We start from the raw sequence: 22,531 nt of genomic DNA, 5'->3' as shown, positions 1-22,531 counted from the left end.
GTAGTATGTGATGAGATGATAAAGTAAGAAAAAAAGAGGTTGAGCTGATATCCCCATTGAGGAAAATATGTGTGAAAACCAACTCTATACCCTACTACCTTGCCTTTGAGATAACAAGTAGCAGATTTATCTCATCCTGCATCTGGGTGAATCTCAGATTGCTGTCCCTTGTAGGATGGATTTGGTTTCTTTTTAAGGCCACTAATGAATCATCTCAGCACTTTTAGGTCTTTATTTGGAGAAAACAAAGGCAAGAAGCTTGACAACTCATCAGTTTTTAAAGACTGATAATCCCATTTGAGAATTATATAGGATCCTTAATGAGAGCAGTCACAAAGCAGGGAGAAAAAGTAAAACAAAGACCAGTCAATTTTACTTTGTCATAGCAATTCTCATTAAAGATAAGGTAGAGAAGAGAGTCAAGATCTCTGGCAAAAGTGAACGGTTGGTAGTCTCTCATTATGTTGGGTCTAGGGGTGGCAAGGGGTGATGGTAACAAAGTATATGTGAAGCCAGGACCTGAAAAGCCAGAGAATACATAGAAAATTTAAATCTAAGTAAGTTCATGGGCATTATGAGTATTGTTATCTTCCCAGGACAGGTGAACTATGGGACCAGAATAGCAAATGCTATATTGAAGACTATCAGCTTCAATCTCATTTTTGGAGCTTTCTGAAGTCAAAAATAAAAATTAGGTCTGTTGCTGAGTGCTTCTGTGACTGAATATTCATACCCCTATTGCAGAGCTCAATTTTTCCTCTCCTTTGGAGTAGCTGGAGCATTGCAATACCCGGGTCTTCAAGGCACATCAATCCCCAAACCTGTAAGAAGCATATAAGTCATATCATGCTGGTACAAAATAAATAGGTTCACAACATAACCGGATTTTCCAGTTCTACAGATTGGAGGTTATTGGATCTAATTCAATACCTTCATTTTATAGATGAGGAAAATAAAGTCCAGAGAAGGGAAGGTCACAAAAGCAGTGACTTGCCCAAGGCCACAAAAGTAGCAAATGACAGGACCAAAATTCAAATACCATTCTGACTCCAAATTCACATAGCCTGCCTGACTTCAGTGGGGTGTAGGGGCTCAGAGATCACAATAGACAATGGCATCCCTAATGAAGGCAGCTAATTTGTTATCTTCAAGAATCCCCTCCAAATTTCAAAGCAAACCAGTTGTGTCTTGGATTATTGTCTCCCTCACTGTTCCTGAATCCTTATAATCTGAAATTGGTTTTTAGAAAACATTTCAAATTAGAAATGAGTGGTACTGAAATGCATTTAGCAGTACCATCTACTTGTTTCATATGTGTTTTCACAGTGCTTCACATGCTCCCAATTAGATTAGGAGCAGGGACTGTCTTTTACCATAGTTCTCTATAGTATTGGAACCAAATAGGTGCTCTGTAAAGATTTGTCTGTTTGTTTATTTTTGGAGGCAATTGGAATTAAGTGACTTGCCCAGGGTCACACAGCTAGGAAGTTTCTGAGGTTGGATTTAAACTCAGGTTCTCCTGACTTCGGGACCAGTGCTCTATCCACTGAGCCACCTCGCTGCCCCTAAAGATTTATTAAATAGGTACAGTGCTTTTCAAACTGTTTTTCAGAAAGGCTGAAGAAACTTTCTACCATTGCCCATTTCCTCCAGAAAAACTAGAAAGAATAATGATAATGCTGCTTTTGAAAACATGCCAATGAGATGTCTACTTGTTACTGAGAATATACTCTATGGCCTCTAGAATGTGGGGTCTTTTAAGACAGGGCCTATTTCATTTGTATCTCTGTATATCTAAGATCAAGTATAGTGCCTTGCTCACAATAAACACTTAATAAATATTTGTTGAATTAAATCAAATTGGATTCATGCCAGAACAAGGCCCAGCTCAAAATCCTTCTCTTCTATGAAGCCTTCCTGCCAAAGTACAAAAGGCACTCTTCTTCCTCTCATCTAGCACTTAGCAATTTAGAATATGCAATCTGACATAGTCTAGGATCTATAATTTCCTTAGGATAAGAGAATGGAATAAGAAACTTCACTCTGCCAGTGCAGATTAGTAAGTGTTCTACAAATTATACTCTCAGAGAGTTGCCTAGGACACTGAGAGATTAAGAGACTTGACCAGGGTCACACAGAAGTATTTGCCAGAGACTGACCTTTACATGTGTATACTTGTGTCTTCTTTCCCCAAACTTGGTCCTTGAAAGCTAGAGCAATGTCCCTCCAATTCCTTTCTAATCCTCACAATGTATAGTATAGAGAAGCAACCCAATAAGTGTTTATTGATCAATTTTTTCAGACACTATCTTATTATTAACAGAAATACTATTCAATTTAATTCAATAAAGACTTGCTGAGATTATAAAATGAAAATGCTATTAGGTGCCCATAGAATACCTTCTTCTCTTCTCTGCTCTTTCCCTAAGACATAGTCTAGATCTGGGTAGTCACAAGCGTCTTCCTTTATACCTAATATTTGGCACATTAATGCCCAATAACCTAGTTGCCAGAATTCTAGGAAAGTTTGGTGATAAATTCCCAATGGGGCTATTATTGTAGACAAAATTGTGAAATAAGAAAGGTTCATTTTGGATTCTGTTTCTTGTGTGACAGGTATTAACACATTATCATCACAAGCATTTACATAGCACTTTAAGACTGGCAAAGTACTTAATAAATATTATCTCATTTGCTCATCATAGCAACCCTGGGAGGTAGGTGCTATTAATATCTTCATTTTATATATTAGGAAACTGAGGCAAACAGAAGTTAAGTGACTTGTCCAGGGTTGTACAGCTAGAAAGTGTCTGGGACTGGATTTGAACTCAGGTCTTCCTGACCCAAGGTCCATCACTATATCCACTGAACTACCTACACAAGATACCATGCTAGGTGCTATGAAGACACAAATAGAAAAATGTCCTTGAGGAGCTTACAATCTATTGTCACCCCATCCCACTTACTCCATACCTTCATATAGGGTTTGTTATATCAATCACCAAAATTTGCTTATACTGAATGCCATCCTCCCCTTGGCTTTCCAAGGTGCCAAGATTCCAGGTCATTGAGTTCTGGCTCCTTTAAGGTATTCGGTTGGGCACAGGCAGATACCAGAAGAACTGGATAACTTATCTTAGCACTGACCCACCCTTTAAATTCCTATCCAATTCCTTGGTTATTTTGACCCAAACTCCCTTCTGCTCCAGTTTTCCTTGATGTCTGCTCTCAATTCCTTTAGCAGCAATATGATTTAATCATAACATTTAGAGCTGGAGAAGACCTTAAGGAATATCTAGTCCAACTTCTTCATTTTACAAATGAGGAAACTGAGACCTAGAGAGTTTAAGTGACTTGTCCAAGGTCACACAGACAAAAAAAATAATATTACTAGGATGTGAACTCAGGTTCTCTGAGTCAAAATCAAGTGTTCTTTCTACTCTACCAAACTGCTGTGGTTGACTCTGAATGGATTCTAGCAATTGGCCATGTTTATACCTTTTCCTCAAATAAGATGCTGTACTTCTCTGTTATCTTCTTTAAATTAGTCCAGATTGTCTGGTAACACCACCAATTAGCTAACATGGCTCCTTCCCAGGTGGCATTAACCTAATTGTCCATATGACTGACCCCACATCAATGGCTATACTCCAAAAACATATGACTTAGGCTGAAACCTTCTACATTTGTCATCTCTCCCTATTAGAATGTGTGTTCCTTGAGAGAAACAATAGCCTTACTTTTCTATTTTTATCTCTAGCACTTTGCACAGTGTTTTGCACATAGTAAGCACTTGAAAGATTCTTTTAAATTCATTCATTCATGTATGCATTCATTCATTGTGGTGGATTTCACTCATCCTGGACTCAGTGGCTCTAAGTTGGCATCTGCATCAGTTGCTGTCTTTGCATTCTGTCACTCTCTAGCAAATTCTGATTTGTTAACAACTAGTTAACCTGAAAAAATAAATTAATGCTACAGTGCTAATGGCAGGAAGTCCTCAAACATATCTGTATTTTAACATTGGCCTTCTAGAGACAATGTCTCTCTCTCTCTCTCTCTCCCTCTCTCTCTCTCTCTCACACACACACACACACACACACACACACACACACACATTCTGGTCCTCAGACATAGGACACATCACTAGGCCCATACTTTAAATCTTTCATCTTGACCAGACCTGCCATAACTTGTGTCCATTAATGTAACTGCAAGAAACCAGGGTCACCTACTTGCCTTAATGGAACATTAGAGCAGGTAACGCGCGCGCACACACACACACACACACACACACACACACACACACACACACACACACACACACTTGCTAGGAGACTTTAGACCAGATAGCAAAGAAAGCTGTTAGATATTTCCAAGGAACCTTCCTGGTTTGATGTGCCTGCATCCCAGCCATCTTGGCCAATCCTTGTCGTAGCCAGGTTTTGTTACAATTCTCTCCATGCCCTCTTACTCCACCCTATTCACCCCACCCCAAGTGACCTCCAATTTCCAAGGTAGCTCCTCCCTCTGAATAAGGCTGGATCAGATTAGCAAAAGCAATAGCTTTCCCAAGATTGCTCTACTTGGCTCCAGAAATTAATTAAGAGCTGCCTTCAGAGCCTGCAAATTCTCGGCATGCTCCAGCAAGATCTAACACACATGGCTTAATTCAAAGTATTTGCAGCATTTTTCCCCTAGCTGGCAAACCAGTCCTTGCCTGTTAATTGAACGTGATTAAATTTTCAAGCCTTTGTGCTATGCAACCTGTTCTGTGGCAACAAGGAACCAGCCTACTGGTCATCTGGAAGGGGGCATGTTGGCCAGAGCCCTTATAAGGATAATTAATAATTAGTTGATAAATGAGTAATTGTTACAATGAGGCTGTGCCAGAAAGCATCCAAGCATCTGCTCACCCATGTCAAATTGCTGCTACATGTAGGAAACACGCAGTTCAAGCTTGGGTATCATAGCAGAGAACAATAAGAGTGAACTGGCAGAATTCTCTTTCCTTTACTCCACTCCTACATCTCCCAGATCCAATCAGTCACCAAGTCTTATTGATTCTGTCTCTTGGTGTCCATCCCTTTCTTTCCTTTCTCTCATAACACAACCATCTTAGTTCCGACTCTTATCACTTCTTAACTGGACTATTATAAGAGCCTCCTAATCAATCTCCCTGCCTCCAGTCTCTACCCTCTCCTCTCTATCTCCCACCTAGCTGCCAAACTGATATTCCTAAAACAAAATTCTGATCATATCATTCTTCTCATCAGGATAGTATTGGTATCTACTTATCTATGTATATGTTGTTTTCTTCAGTAGAATATAAGTCCCTGAGGTCAGGGATTATCTCATTTTTGTCTTTGTATCTTCATTGCTTAATAGAGAACCTGGCACATAGTAGACACTTTTAAAAAGCTTGGTTAAATAAATGATTGAGCTCTGAGTTGTCCTGACATAGTTGCTGCCCTAGAGGTTGATTTTGCAGGGTGCCCACTTCTCCTGGTAGCTCTCATACGCATTCTGGAAAATAGCTTAGTCACCTCTACACTCAGGAGTTCCTTGTCAGACAGTTCAGTGGGTGAGCTGTAGGAGTGGGGAGGTTAAATTGGCCAGCAGTAGCTGATATAGGGAAATAGGGCTAGGCTGAGTAGGATCTACATGGAGCCATATTTGAAGGTCATCTGGAATTAGTACTGAAACAAAAAGGAGTCAAGTTCATCAAGTCTTATCACTCTATCAAGATGTCTGGCCATGTGATAGGAGGGAGAAGAAATTGGGGGGGGGGGCAGGAGGGGAGAAGCCACAAAATCAGCTTCAAAGGATTTGGCATAGCAGTTTCTTTATCTAGAGTTGGACTCACGCTTTCTGAGGTCTCTTTCAGTTCTAAATTGATCTTCCTAAAATGTAGATCTGACTATACCCCCCCCAATAAAAAACATCCAGTGACTTCCTATCAAATATAAAATCCTTTGACTTTTAAAGTCTTTTATAACCTTGCCCCTTCCCACCTTTCCAGACTCATTACACCTTACTCCTGTTCGTATACGCTTTGATGAAGTAGCACTGTCCTCTTTTGCTGTTGTTGTTCTTTAGTTGCTTCAGTCATGTCCAGCCCTTTGTGACCCCATTTGGAGTTTTCTTGGCAAAAAGATTGGAGTGGCTTGCCATTTCTTTCTCTAACTCATTCTATAGATGAAGAAACTGAGGTAAACAGGGTTAAGGGACTTGCCCAAGGTCACACAACTAGTAAGTGTCTGAAGCAAGATTTGAATCAAGAAGATGAGTCTTTCTGACTTCAGGCCCAGCACTCTATCCACTGCTGCCCATTGACCTCCTTACCTTTAATCAACAGAACCCTTCATCTCCAAACTCAAGATTTTTCGCTGTCTGTCTCCCATGCTGGGAACATTCTCCCTCCAAGCTTCCATATCCTCCTTCAGTCTCAGCTAAATTCCCATCTTCTGCAAAAAGTCTTTCCCAGTCCTCCTTAACCTTATTTCTTTCCCTCTGAGATTACCTCCAATTATCTCTTCAATTCTGAGAGCTCCTGTGAGACCAGGGACTTTTGTCTTTCTTTGTATCCCCAACAGTTTGCACAGATAACTGGCACATAGTAGGTACATAATAAATGCTAGTTGATTGACTCTAAATCTGTTCTGTTATGAGCATCCAAGAAGTAACACAGCATGTTGGAAGAAAAGGGAAAGGGAAAGCTAGAACCAAAAGCAATTTGGGTCAAGATTAGAGATAAGCCAAATAGGAACTTTAGTCAGTCAAGTGGAAACAAATTGTCTGGCCACAACATGACATATGCTCCCTACACAGTCTCAGAGCCTTCTGTGCTAAATTCGAGCCCTCTTCTTGCCCTGGTGCACTGCTGCAGGTAGACCTTCATTCAATACCTGTGTTAGAGTTCTATATGATTACTTCTGGCTACTCCACCCTAATCATCCATAGACCTCTCCATCTGTCTCCCTTAGCCAACACAGGATAGAAAAATGACTCTATATAATTTTTTTCCCCTTAAGTTTCTTGATCAGGTATATTTTCTTGGTCCCTTGTATTTTTTTGATCTTTGTGAAGGAGTTGTGGGGGAGAACTTGGCACTTCTACTCTCACCATTTTGCCATCTTGGCTGGTCTCCTGCGTGCCACATTGACAAGCTGAAGGCTATCAAGAGGATGATAAGTAGAGTGGTACCAGAGCTTGAATAACATGCCTCATGATTATTAGCTGTATTAGTTTATCATAAAAAATTGTATTTGAAAATAATTAATTTCCTTAAAAATATTCTACTATCCTTCCTTTTCATTAAATCAGACTGATCTTGATTGATATTATTCTGAATTGACCTCATTTTGATTTATTCTGAATTAATAGTAGGAAATGGGGGCATTTGACCTGAGAGTAAGGTTATCATGTTATTTTGCTTACACTCAGAGAGAAACACTAGAAGAATTTGGTGGAAATTATAAATATATATTTATGCACATACATGTATATGTATTTGTGTTTATTTTAAAAAAACAATTTCAGCTCACTATGAAAAAAAAATTCTATTGGTAAGAGCTATTGAGAGGAAATATTAACTCCCTCTGGAGGTGGTACATTCTGCACCATGGGAAGTCTTTTGGCAGAGACTAGATGACCACTTTAAGGGAATATACTGGAGGGTGTTATTGGTATCAATTTAGTGTTCCCAAAGTCTCAGACTCCTTCTCAGAGACAGATTCTCACAGAGCCTTAAACATCAGACAAAAATCTCAGACTTTGGGACACCCTGTATAATGATTAAAACAGCTTCTCCAAAAAAGGACATTACCCAGACTGCACAGCAAAGCTGTGGCTGCCACTAGGAGGTGTTATACTGCTATGGGATGATACAGAAGGAAATGCAGCTTCAGTAGGAGCTTCTGGGGTGGGAAACCTGCAACCTCAGGCCGTATGTGGCCCTCTAGGTCCTCAAGTGTGGCCCTTTCTTGGATTCAGTCAACAAGCTGCACTTGAGGACCTAGAGGGTCACATGTGGCCTCGAGGCCACAGGTTTCCCACCCCTGAAAGAGATGTGACCTATAGTCTCTCCATCTTGCTTGAATGGCACTGTTTCAAATGACACCTTCTTCCTTGAGTGACTCATTTTCCCTGATACCCCATGGTGTGAGGTCAATTCAGAATAATATCAGTCAAGGCCCATCTGATTTAATGAAAAGGAAGAACGGTAAGATATTTTTTAAGGAAACAAGTATTATTATTTTCAAATACAGTCCTTTATAATAAGCTAAGAAATAGGTGGCTACATAGAGACCACAAAGTTTGAGGTTGGCCATTAATAACAAGGTTAAATCAGAATTCCAATAAATATAATGAAGAGAAAGTGCTGTTGTTATTCAGTCATATCTGACTCTTCATGACCCTGTGGGTCATACTGTCCATGGGGTTTTCTTGGCAAAAATACTGGAGTGATTTATTATTTCCTTCTCCAGTGGATTAAAGCAAAGAAAGGTTAAGTGACTTGTCCAGGTCACACAGCTAGTAAGTGTCTGAAGACAGATTTGAACTCAAGTTTTTCTGACTCCCAGCACTCTTTGCACTGAGCCACCTACACTTGTGTGCCTCAAAGAGAAGCTATAGTCAAGTGAAAATAGCCCTTGACCAAGAAGTCTAGGATTTAATCCCAGCTATAATAACAGCAATAATAATAATAATAACAACAGTAATAATGACTAGTATTTATGTACTGCCTACTTTACAAATATTTTCTCGTTCAGTCCTCACAACTAACCTGGGAGGCACCAGGCACCATTGCAATACAAAGTATTGTATGAAGTCTGATAGGAGAAAAGATATTACTAATTGGAGAGATCAGGGAAAGCTCCCCAGAAAAAGTAGCATTTGAGCCTATAGAGGATGGGTAGGAATGAGATGCAATCTACATAGTGGGTAGCCTTAGAATTAAAATCTCACAGTTGACCCATAATGGTTCTGCATTCTTGGGTAAATCACTTAACCTCTCTGTGTCCCCAGGCAACAATTCAAGAGGATAGGTTGCAGAGCCTTATGTGACCGGCAAAGGTTAAAAAAAAAACAAAACATAGTTTCTTTATCAGGAGTCCCTTATACTAATCAAATCACAGGTCCTTTAAAAACAAACAAACAAACAAAAAAAACCACCATAGGTGAGGAAAGGAGAGGTATTCCAGGCATAGAGGACAATATGAAAAACAACAAGGAGGTAGCAAAGTATAGGGAACGTACAAAAGATGACAATCCAGTCTGACTGAAGAATAGCAAAGAGTAAGATGAGAAAAGGCTAGAAAAATAGTGGTGATCCACGTATGTGAGGCCTCAAATGTCAGGCACAAGAAGTTGGAATTTTCCTCAGTAGGTAATAGGGAACCGAAACTGGTAACAGGGAATTGAAAATTACTGAGCAGAAGAATGACATAATGAGACAGACAGGTCACTTACCTTTTCTGGGTCTTACTTTCCTCAACTGTAAAACTAGGGGCTTTGATTTCTCAGCTACCTTCTATAATTCTAACATGCAATATCCCTATGTGAATACTGAAGGCACCTACTAGCTGCATGGAAAGAGTAAGGTATAAGGATTGGTGAAAATTGTGGAGGACAAATATTTATGTATCAGAGTTACTGTTTATAACAAATTCTCCCCAAGGCTTCATGTTACTATTATAAAAGGGAGAAGGACACCAATACCTGGAATTTGAGGTAAATTTTTATTTCCTAAGGCTTTTCTGTCCCTTAGAAAGTGGGAGCTGAGCTTTTACAACATAATTATTTCCTCCTTCCTTTGCATCCTTCCTTGAAGCCATTACAGGCCAGGTAGGTTATCTCTGAAAGCATTACATTACCACAAATTAGGGATCTGCCTCTTATAGCTACTTAATACATTCACTGGCATGACCTCAACCCAAAGTGTATGTATGTGTGTATACATATATACATACATATGTGTGCGCATACACATAAATATGTGTGTGTCTTTGGGAGAGAGCTCCAAAAAGGAATTGGAACAGAAAAGGTCCTGGGTCTATGGAAAAGCAGTAAATATAATTAAGTAAACTCCTACATAATTTAGAAGACTTTCCCTGCCCCCCCAATACTATTTGATTCCCACTCTACAATGCTGTTAGACAGAGCCATAACTCAAGTTGAGAGCAGGGGTTAACCCTAAGGTGGAAAATTTAGAGGGAGTCAATAGCCTCCCCTCCCCACAGCTCTGCTCCTACAATAGTAACAACTGCAGCAACGGCCTCATCCCAGAGGCATTTCTCCCTTAAGCAGCACCTCAGGTGAGACACCCAGACTCCCACACCACTTTTACTTTCCTCTGGGGCAGAAATTGCTAGTTTTGGTTTTGCCTAGAGCAAGTGATCAATCATCATGAACAGAGACATCAAAAGGGTTCCAATAGTTTTAGGGATCTTAGACCTTCTCCATATCCTTCTTAGAAGCACATTTCCCGACAAATGTCTGGTAGCTACATTTACACACCCCAAACAAACTTTTAAAAAATGCTTTGAAAAGAGATGTTTAGTGACTATGTCTTGTAAAACCAGTGGTTCTCAAACTTTTTGGTCCTAGGACCCTTTTATACTCTTAAAATTATGACTTTTGTAGGATATAATCTATCAATGTTTACTACAAATTAGAAATTAAAATGTCTTGGTGGTATGAAAATAGTTTTGACTTCACAGACCCCTAGAAAGGGTCTCAGAGAAACCATTGGTCCCTGAACCACACTGAGAACTGCTATGTGAAATGAAAACCATTTTGGAAAAGGGGAAAAAAAACTGTTGAAGTCAGTCCAACTATCAGTTATTTTCATCTCAACTGATGGTATTGACCTGTTATTGGACAGAATTCAATAGGATTTTTTTTCCCCAAACCAATTTAAAAGTGGAGAAACAAATCAAGAATGCAGAGCTTTCTGCAAGTTTATTGCAGCTCTCTCAAGACTTCCAGAGAGACTGACAGGTCTTAGGCTTTAACACTTCCGGGTTCCATGGTTTCCTCATTGTAGGTACTCCCACCACTGACACACATAGGATGGAAAAACCATCTTTCAGGTCTAAATGCATAGTTTTGATGGGTTGCCATGGTCCAGATTGCCATTCTTGCTAGACTACCGATAATCACCCTCTTCAAACAACTGCCACCAGATCCCTAACCAAAGACTTTCCAGATTTATAGAACCTGCCAATATTTGTGCTATCCTGTCCTAGTAGCTAGCATTCACAAAGTCCTTTAAGATTAGCAAATCCCATGGGGCAGCTAAGTGGCACAGTGGATAGAGCACTGGCCCTGGATTCAGGAGGACCTGAGTTCAAATCTGGCCTCAGGCCAAACACTTGACACTTACTAGCTGTGTGACCCTGAGCGAGTCACTTAACCCTAATTGTCTTAAAAAAAAAAAAGATTAGCAAATCCCTTTCCCATGTTGTCTCATTTGATCATCACAACAACCCTGGGAGGTAGGTGCTATTATTATCCCCATTTTATGGAAAATTTGGGCCGAGAAAGATTAAGTGACTTGTCCAAGGTCACACAGCTATTAAATGTTGGAAATACGATTTGGACCCATATCTTACTGACTCTAAGTCCAATCTAATATTCATGGCACCACTTAGGTTCTAAGAATAGCAAGTCACCTCCATGCTATGAAGAGACTTGGTGCAGACTTAGAGAAGCCAATATATAAATAAGTGGATAGTGAGTTATTTTAATGGCTTGCTCATATGGTGTGCTTAATAAATATTTGTTAAATAAATTAAAGTTTTTCATTAGTACACACTGGAGATTTTTTCCAACTAAGAAAAAATGTTGATGCCCCTAAATGCAGACATACATATTCTTATAAGTCAAAGATGGGAAATCTCAAGCCCATGGGTAAGATTTGGTTCTTAGATTAATTTTATCTGACTACAGGGAGAGTAAAAGGTGATGTCTTCATACATGCTTGTGTGAAAACATGACATAGTTTCAAAAGACTTTAGTGGATTTCCCTGTTTTTTCCTGCCTTTGTTTATCTGTTTCTGCCTCTCTCTTTCTGTCCATTTCTTTCCTCCCTTAATCTTCTCTTCTTTTTAGTCTCTGTCATTACCTGGTCATAATGTAGAACTGAATGGGAAAAAAATGCATCATTATTATACTTTTGAATAGAGTTCTATAGTCTTTGTCTTTCATTTAAAATGTAGATAAGTGGAATAGGTTTTGGTTTGGCTTTGATTTGTTTTGGATTTTTTTTTCCCCTGAGAATCAAGGGCATTTGATAAGAATGTTTCCCTACCCCTCATACAGTTTATGAGATCATAGATTTAGAGCTACAAGAGAACTTAGAGGTCTAGTCCAACCCCATCATTTTACAGATGAGGAAACTGAGGCTCAGAGAGGTTTGCCCAGTGATTTGCACAAGGTCACCCAGTTAGGAAGTAGATGAGACAGGATTTGTATCCAGGGCTTCCTAACTCCAAGTACAGAATTTTATCCACTAAACTCCTTGCTCCCTTTCTGAATAGAATTTGTGAATTAAGAGAGCTGATTTCATCTTTGCATAAGAGGTTTTTGTTTTTGTTTTTAAGCCATACCCCAGTTTAAGGGATGGCAGCCGGGCTATTCCACAGAGATCTTTTCAAGGTATCGTTTCACATAAATGACCACTTTAGGTTGTTGTTATTATTAACTTTATTTTGAATTTCCTGACCAAGTTATTTATTCATAGGATCTAAGGCTAATAGATGCTTTATTTAAAGATCATCCAGTCCAATTATCTCATTTTACAGAACTGCCCAAGGTCAAGAGGAACCAGGATTCCAACTCAGGCCCCCTGATTGTGAACTCAGGTCTTTATAATACAGTGTTCTAGGGCATGGCATCTAAACATGCAATTAGATGTGATCTAACTGTGGGCCATGATCCCCACGTCAATCCCAGTGAGTCAGATCATGTTACGGCAGCACCACTGATTCTCCTTGGTCACGAGGGACACTCAGAATCCTTGCTGAATCCAAAAACTACTTGTTATTTTTTGGTTTTGTTTTTGTTTTTTAACCCGAGGCCCTGAGTGATTAAATTGGAAAGAGGACTTGGCTGGGAGTCAGAGACCTAGATTCTAGGTCTACCTCTGCTAAAGCATGTGACCTTCATCTATCTGGGCCTGTTTTCTCATCTGTAAAACTAATATGTTGGATCAAAAAGTTTTTAAGATCTTTCCAGCTCTAAAACTTTAGAATCTTGTTCCTTAGGGGGAAGCTGGGTAGTGCAGTAGATAGAATGCCAGGCCTAAAGTCAGGAAGACCTGAGTTCAAAACCAGATTCAAATACTTACCAGCTGTGTAACCCTGGGCAAGTCACTTAATCTGTTTGCCTCAGTTTCCTCATCTGTAAAATGCAGATAGCACCTACTTCTCAATGTTTTTGCTAGGATCAAATGAAATGATATTTGTAAAGTGCTTAGCATCATGCCCAGCACAAAGTAAGTGCTATATAAATGTTAGTTATTATTATTATTGGGCAACTGGGTGGTACAGTGGATAGAGTACCGAGCCTGGAGTTAGGAAGACTCATCTTCATAAGTTCAAATCTGGCCTCAGACACTTGCTAACTGTATCACTTAACCCTGTTTGCCTCAGTTTCCTCATTTGCAAAATGAGCTGGAGAAGAAAATGGTAAACCCCTCCAAAATCATTGCCAAGAAAACTTCGAATGGGGTCATGAAGAGTCAGACATGACTGAATGACAAAATTATTATTATTGCTCAGGGGTCATCTGATCCCTGAGACTTGACTCATTTAAGGGTCTTGGGCCTGTTCGGGACAATATCCATATCCCAAAGACAGAGATATGATGGACAGGTGAAAGAATGTGACCTAATTACTCTTATCTCTAATAGCAGGATCTCGTAAAGGGTTCCAGCTACTATTTTCAATGCTACAAGTAGCCAATACTTTTATTGACTCCTTGAAATGTTCTCTGCAGTGGCACATTTTTGGATAGAACATCCCTGTCTACCCTCTTGTCTCCCTTTAGTATTTCATCATTCAGGGGAACTCTGGATTCTAATTTCACATCTATTAAGAACAATTGATTTTCCAAGGGAAATGGCCTCGTGATGATGCCAGGAGAGGGCATCTCCTGTTAGCTTTATATAGCTATGTCCCTCAAGGGAAACTGAATCACAGATACAGAATGTCAAAGATGGAAGGGCCCTTAGCCATCATTGTATTCAATGTCCCCATTTCCCAAAGAAAGAAACTGAGGCACCCAGAGGTGAAATGACTTCACTAAGGTTAAACACAAAATAAATGGCAGAGCTATTTGGGTCCTAGTACCCAAACCTTCTGATCCCATATTTAGCCTTTTTTTTTTTAAGTCATACAGCTTCCCATTGCTACTGGTCCAAAACAATAGGAATTGCTTTTGAAAAATATGTTAATTAAGAGGTCCAAAGATTTCTTTAGTATGGGGACAGACTGCTCACTCTGGGTTAAGCCATGGTAAAGAATTCAGAGGTACCTTGGTTGATCAGAGGGAAGAAGAGAAGCTTTATTGTCATATTGTCATTGTTATCAACAAACAAATGTTGAGCACCAAATATATGCATCAGATCTCTAATGAGCATCTGACTACTAGGGCCATACCATGGGGGAGAAGGTTGGCATGCTTTCCCTCTGTAGTGAGTGTGTCTCTCCCCTCCTTCACCCAGACTCATGCTCATGTTTCTCTATATCATCCCTCCCCTATCCTTTCCTCCTCCTTCCCAACTGAATTTCACCAAGGTTCCAGGATCCCCAATAATGTTCTGATGTTCATTGGCAATTGTACCAGGTACTATGAGCAACACAAAGAAGTCCATCCCTTACAAAAGCTTAAAATATGGTTGGAAAGATAGGACATGGATGTAAATAGATGATCACAATACAATGCATTGTAGTATCACTACTTGTAAGTTGCTTTTTTGGTTCTGAGAAAGAATTTTGCCTAGAAACAATACCACAAGTGAGGGTTAGGATTCAAGGAATCCTACAAGAGTTTATTTAACCTGTCCATGGGGAGAGTAAGAAACCCTGGGCCATTGGTCTGTTTTAAACGATATCTAGCCCCTATTTATAATATTTTCTCTGCAGAAAAAAAAAGCATTCCAATTTCCAACTAGGCACACCAGGAACACAACTCCTCTGCCTATTCTGTGGTACTGAGACTGCTGGGGAGTAGGGCAAGATGTTGTGTTAGAATAGAGCAGTAAATACTCCCAGATACCAGTACCCTATGAGATCTCCCCATTTAGTACTTCTGTAAGTCAATCAATTCCCAGATATTTGAAATTAGGGAAGAAAGACCAGCTGCCTCACAGATGGGTACCACAGCAACCCCTGATTCATATCTATAGCTTGTTTGTATAGTAGGTGACTCGAGTTTTCCCTACTAGTTTAAAATTCTCTTGAGTTTTACCTGCACTAGATGCAAATAAAATGAAGCAAATTCTTTTCCCAGAGGAAATGGTAGCTGGAAATATAATATTATTATGGATAAGCCTCCAAGATTGAACCAAGACCTCCCGCCTACCACATTTTGGAGTATGGTGCTGAGGACCTGAGTTGCTATGAAGTAATGGGAATGGAAGAGTGTAAAGAAGTATTACTGACCTGAAGATGGTCAGGGTTAGAATTATGTCAGAGAAACACAGAAAGCTAGAACTAAAAGAGACCTTGAAGGTCATGTAACCCAACCTACTTTTTTTATAGATGAAGAAACTGAGGATCAAAGAGGCTAAGTGATTTTCCTATAGTTGCATAGCTAAAAAATGGCATAGAGGTGACTAGAGCCCAGGTGCTGAAATCCAAGCCATATTCTTTCCACACCACTACCAATACCTTAGTCATAAGGACAGGGGCTTAATCACGAAAACAAAGAGGGTTTTCCTGAAATACAAAATACAATATATTATTGATGGTAATGTTATTGCTGTTGTCATTGTGGTCATCATCGACATTGTTGAAGGAAAGGAACCATGGGGAAATTAAGATGATAGTGTCAGCAAAAAATCTAGTGAATTAACTTTCAAGTACTACTTGTTAACATCATGTTGTTTAACCCTGGATCCTGTTTGCAGAACTTTCCAACTTGAGGATTGGGGTTGGCGCCTGCAGGTGAGTGCTAGGAGAAGGATCTAGAGTAGGAGTAAGGTTGTAGTAATGTAGCTCTGATCCCACATAGTCATGTATTGAGGGCAAGGAGTATGGAATTTGGGTTGGGGTATGGGGAGAGTGGGGTTGATACTGCAGTTCTGTTACCTGAGTCAGGGAAATTTGGCAGGATTCTGATAGGAGAGGGCACCAACATCAGTCTACTGGAACTCTAACTGGGAGCTAGTCTATAGATGTGTCACTCAGACTCCAATCTGGAGCTAGAATCCAGTTTGCAGCTTGCTGACCTGAGCCACCCTGACATCCTTATAGATCAGAGATGTTCAACAAACTGCCCATGGACTATATCAAAGTCTGCAATACTAACAGATGTGACCCAAATGAGATTAAAGTGTAATTGCAAAGTACTTAACAAAATAAATAAAATTATAAGAGAGCACAGATAATGCTAATATGTGATTTTCTAAGTCAATATGCAGGCTACATGGATCTTTAATGTGTGGTTTAGTAGCCCCCATTTCTGTTTGAGTTCAACACTACGATTTTAAATCACATACCTTGCGAAATTAGTAGCAGGACCACAGATATTACAGATCATGACCAAATAAGGCCCTATTTTTCCCTCCAAAAGTGCACAGACATTGGCTTTGAAAAAAAGTCCAAAATTCAGGAAGTAAAGTTGGAAAAGTCAATAAACAAAAGAAGATCAAGAAAAAAATCCATGGATGCTCAAGACACAAGCCAAGAAGAAGGAAATAAATAACTCTTCCACAGCATCTGCAAAGAAAGAACCAAACAAAAATCCAACTTGACCACAATGTCAACTAGAATTCCTAGAAGAAATTAAGCAGGAGGTTTTTTTTTTTTGTAAAAATGATATTGTAAATGAAATAAAAGCTCTAGATGGGGAAAAATAGAAAAGAACTGACAGATCCACAGTAAAGACTTGGAAGGACAATAAAGAGCTTAGTAGTTAATAACTATATGACCCTGGGCAAGTCACTTAACCCCAATTGCCAAAAAAAAAAAATTATGGGGCAGCTAGGTAGTGCAGTGGATAGAGCACCGGTCCTGAAGTCAGGAGGACCTGAGTTCAAATCCAGCCTCAGACCAAACACTTGACACTTACTAGCTGTGTGACCCTGGGCAAGGCACTTAACCCCAATTGCCTAAGAATTAAAAAAAAAGAAAAAAAAAGCTTAGTAGAGCTTAGGAGGTATAACAGCTTACTTACATAACTAACTATAAAAATTAGAAAAGATCAAGCAACAATCAAAGATTCCATGTGATGCAAAAATATTGGAACAAAATCAAAAGATTAAAAAAGAAAAAAATTTAAGGTATCACCAATCAAAAACAACTCACCTAAAAAACAAGTCAAGGAAAAAAAATCTAAGATTCGCTGGATTATCAGAAATTACGACCAAACAAATGAACAAAAAAACCTCTGGATGCTCTATCTCAATCAATTTCATCAAAGTTGGTAGCAACAATTTTACAGCATATCATCAAATGAGGTGTTCTAATTGGCAGAAGTGAGGAAGGAGAGGATTCCAGTAATAGGTGCAACCTCTACAAAGTCATGGAGACAAGAAATGAAATTTCGCGTATGGAGAATAGCAAGTAGACCAGTTTGGTTGGAATGGAGAATGCTTGGGGATAAGTAAAGTGTAATCAGTCAACAAACATTCATTAAATGCTTACGTTGTTCTAGGAACTGTGCTAAGCATTGAGACTACAAAGAAAAGGAAAATAATAATAACTGTCCTCAAGGAGCTTATATTTTAAGGAGGGAAACATTTTATGTAAATGGGGAAAATTTTATGTAAATAGTCATATATTGAGTAGATAGAAGATTATCATAGGAAGGAAGAGTCCAATAGCCACATGTACCTAAGAAAGCCTCCTACAGAAGGTGGTGTTTAAACTGAGTCTAGACAGAAACCAAGGGATCTAAGAAGAAAAAACAAGGGAGAGCGTGGTGGTAGAGTGAGGTGGTGGGTGGGCACCTAGAACTAGTGAAAAGGCACAGAGGAGGTAGATGGAATTTCATGTGAAGAATAGCATTGTAGATCATTATGGCTGGTTAATAGATTAAAAAGAAGAGTGAAGTGTAAGAAAGCTAGAAAGATAGGAAGGGACTAGGTTGTAAGAATTTTAAATGCAAAGGATCTTAATTTGATCCTGGAAGTAATAGGCAGCTACAGGAAGTATCAAAATTGGTGGGAGCAGGGTTACATGCAGACCCATGCTTTAGGAAAATCACTTTAGCAGTTTGTGGAGGATGAATTGGAGAGAGAGTAGGGACAGAAATCAATTAGAAGGTTATTGCTATAGTTTAAGTAAGAAATGAACTAGGGAAAACCAAGAAAGAACAGTGTCATACCCACACACACACACACACACACACGAGCATAAGTGCACACAAAACAGAAAGGAAAGAGTATCCAAAAGGATTGAGAAAAGGCCATTTTATTTTGGCCATTAAGAAATTATTAATAACTTTGTAAAGAGCAATCTAGAAAGATAGGTTGGAACCTCAATAATAGTAATATCACTGTTAAACAAACCCGGTTTATTAGTATGGACTTAAATTCTCCTTGAAATTAGTGCCACAATTATTCCCCTAGTATAAATTTATCTTACGAGAATTTTTGTTTCATTTTTCTTTGTCATCTTAACAATTTCAGCTTTCCAGACTATGTGTGTAAAGAATCCAGTCTCCCTGGAAAAGAACATTCTAGCCAACTCTCAAGTACCCTAGCCTTAATTATACACAAGTATAGTTGATTCATCCTCTACTGTCTTTTCTTTCTTTCTTCACTTGTTTGTCTTTTGGAAAGCTCATTGCTTATTATTAATACTCCCAATAATGGGACCAGCTAAAAATCAAACAACCTTTTTATTACCTGTTAGCAGGTTCTAATAAAATCTTTAGTAGAAATATGGAAATATGGACTAAAATCTGGTTTCAAGATGACCTGTGTATTTCAAATATCCAGACTCATAATCCTGTTTGTCCTTCCATCCCCTTCTCCCTTCACATAATAAATTAATGAATGAATAAATTAAAAAGCATTTCTGAAATACTACATGTCAAGCACTGTACAAAGTTCTGGAGATACAAATGGAAAAGCTAAACAATCCCTATTCTCCAGGAGTTCACATTCTAATCAAGGGAGGCAATACACAGAAGAGGATCCAGCTGCAGTACTGATGGAAAGTCTTGGTGGTTCTCAGGGCTGATAAGGATAGATGAAAGGCTCTGATGGAGCCAAAGTGGTCAGAAGGGTATAGGGTACACGACAAAGCTGTTAGGACCACCACGGTATAGTGGATAGAGTATAAGATTTGGTGTCAGAGAGACCTGGATTTGAATCCTATCTCAGAAACTTACTAGCTGTGCGACACTGGGCAAATCATTTAAGCCTTCTGTGCTTCAGTTTGCTTATCTGTACAATAAGCGATACTGAACTTGATAATCTCTAAGATCCCTGCTACCTCGAAATCTATGGTCATTAATATCCCCTATTATCCTTCTGTCCACTAGGAAGTGCCTACCACTCACCATGTAGTAGCTGAAGAGGAAGGCCAAGTTCTTCTTCACCCTGGGCTTCTTCTCCTACCAGAAGCTTGCAGGCTGAGTGCAGAAGCAGTCCTGTTGCTGGCTCCCCTGACCCTCATCCCCTTCCTTTCTATCCTCCAACCACAGGTGACTATACTGGAAAAGAAGCCATGGTACATTAGGGTGAATAAAGGCTAAAGTGGTAGGTTTCCTCTGACTGAAGCCACATCATCCCCTCTCCCCCCGACTATAAAGCAGCTGTCATAACTCAGCCAAGAGGGGTCCTCCTCCCCAACTCCAAGGAATAATTATGACTTGTAGAATTCACTCTGGTCCCTGAGAAAACTATAAAAAATACCAACACAAGCTTATGTTTCTATAGCATTCTATGACTTGCCAAGCACTTTCCTCCCAACAAAATTCTAAGGCAGGTAATATGTGCATTATTATACCCCCACAGGAATTCATGGCAGTTTGGACAACAGAAATGTTGCAGCCTGGACACTTCTTCCAGGGTTCTCCTCTATTTTCCTTTCTCCCAAATTAGGAAAATGAGGCTCAGAGATATTACATAACTTACCCATGGGCGCTTAGCTAGAGTAAGTGGAAAAGGCAGGACTCAAATCCAGGTCTCCTGACTCTAAGGCTAGAATTCTTCCCACCACAGAGGAAGTAAGTGACTTTTATACAATAAGTTTCCCGGGCCTCCAAGGCAAAGCCACAAACAAGAAGGAAAAGGTCCAGGCTGATATGTCCTCTGGGGTCATTGTAGCTAAGAGTCTTTGGTTAAGTTGTTCCTTTTCATCTCACAGGTGAATTTTCAACAGGTGGAGGCCCCACCTTTCAGATGGCAAGTCAGAAATGTATGAATGCTGAGCATAACTATAGGTAGTTTGGCAGGGCCTGAAACAAAGAAAGTTTTGCAGATACAATTCACCCAAGACGTGTTGTTCCCTGTATTCCTAAGGAGTTGATGGCCTAGCATAGATTCTGAGCAGACTTCCAGAATAGACTTGTACCTGGTATCATCAGTTAAAAGAGACGAGAGAGAGAGAGAGAGAGAGATTCAGAGAGACAGAGAGAGAGATTCAGAGAGACAGACAGCGAGAGAGAGAGAGAGAGAGAGAGAGAGAGAGAGAGAGAGAGAGAGAGATCCCCTGGAATGCCTAATGGCTACAATCAGTATCAAAATATTACACATTTATAAGTAACTTTGTATCTTCAAAGAGTTGTACCTCAATTAAATAATGAATAGGTCGGCAGCCCTCCAAATGAGAAGAATCAGTTATAAGCTACTACCCAGGACAAGCCCTTCAGTGTTTCACCTGGAGAACTTAAAAGGAGAAGGAGGGATTCAGGCTTCTCTAGGAAACGTCAGACCAATGGTTTTGTTTGAAAAACAAAACTTGTACTGAGTAGGGCAAAAGTATAAACATCCAGAGGCGGTGGTTTGCTGCCACCTTGTGGCAGACATGAGAATTGTTAATAAAAGTCATCGACAAGAGGAACAGTAATGTTACAGAAACAAAATGTTTTGTCTGTGAAGGAACATCTGGTGTGCTTGAAACTTCTTAAAGAAGGGAAAATATTAACCCAGAACATAATAACTCCTTTCTTTCTGGTCAAACTCTAGACTATTCAAGCCTGGCTCTGTTGATACTGCATTAACAGTTTCCATGGACTAATTCTGTCTGACCAAAATTAGATGAAAATGTCTCTTCATACATCAGAGAACTGTAGGAAAGTCATTGCTCACAATATTTATTTTCAGATTTGGAAAATCTAAAGCAAGGAAGTTTTGGAAAAGTGAAGATCTGATTTTAATTCTAGGCTTGATGCCAATGGGATAAATTGTCTGGCAACTTATTTCAGTCATTGACTCATTTTTGCATCTGACGCCAATGGCTCAGCATGGTACAAAGTCTTCTAAAGCTCAAGGTAAATGGTGTCATTCCTACTTCATTGACAAAATATGGAACACCAGAGCTAAAGTGCTTCTTCCCATTCTTTAGTATCCCTCTCACTTCAGGAGTCTACAATGTATCAGTTGGTTGGGCTCTTCTACAGGAATTCTTTATGTTCTGGCCATTTTAAAGATGTCTGCTTATGTTTCTGTGTTCTAAATTCATATTTGAGGTTATGTTTCTGGGATGAGGCTAAGTGGAAAACAGCCTCCATCCTGGCTACTCACACACGTATTTGGTTTGGGAAGTATTCATACACAATTTCATATATTCAGCATTAAACTTGAAAAAAAAAAAAACCAGCCTCTTTGGGCCTAGGATTAGTGAACAGCTTGTGTGAAGGGAGATATCAAAAAAACTATCAGAAACTTGTGGAAGTAAGTCAAAGTTTGACTTGTGCACCCCTAAGCTACCCCCAATCTCCACCCCTAAAAAGAACATAGCTAACTAAACCTCGGAAAAAAAGAATCATTCATTCATTTCAAGCAGATTTATTAAACACCTAAACTGTTTGAGAAACTGTGCTAGTGCCAGTGATACAAATATATCAAGGGTTTGGTAGGCCAGTTCTTCTGTGGGCAGTGACAAAATATTCCATGAACCTTAAGTGCATGAGTTTCTGGGAAAAAGAATCCCCCAAGATAACATTTTTCCCTATCTTTCTCATAGGGAATGAGAAGCTATCAGGAGAGAGTGTACACCATGACAAAGGGTTGTAATATGTAGCAATGAACACTCTGTGTGTGTGTGTGTGTGACAGAGACAGAGACAGAGACAAAGAGACAGACAGAGATAGAGACTGAGAAATACAGGTTGGATGGGGAGACAGA

General features: G+C 39.5%; 1 long non-coding RNA gene across 1 annotated transcript; it reads right to left on the bottom strand.

The window, feature by feature from the left end:
• Nucleotides 1-344: 344 nt before the first annotated feature.
• On the bottom strand, nucleotides 345-21,056 carry LOC114052725. Its single transcript, XR_003570310.1, has 3 exons — nucleotides 20,973-21,056; nucleotides 19,741-19,893; nucleotides 345-821 (listed from the first exon to the last, which is right to left on the bottom strand). It is a non-coding gene; the product is annotated as an uncharacterized LOC114052725 (long non-coding RNA).
• Between the last annotated feature and the right edge of the window lie 1,475 nt (nucleotides 21,057-22,531).

The sequence above is a fragment of the Vombatus ursinus genome, unplaced genomic scaffold, assembly GCF_900497805.2.
Source record: "Vombatus ursinus unplaced genomic scaffold, bare-nosed wombat genome assembly UNPS02014809.1, whole genome shotgun sequence".
NCBI lineage: Eukaryota > Metazoa > Chordata > Mammalia > Diprotodontia > Vombatidae > Vombatus > Vombatus ursinus.
This window is presented reverse-complemented; position numbering and strand designations above follow the sequence as displayed.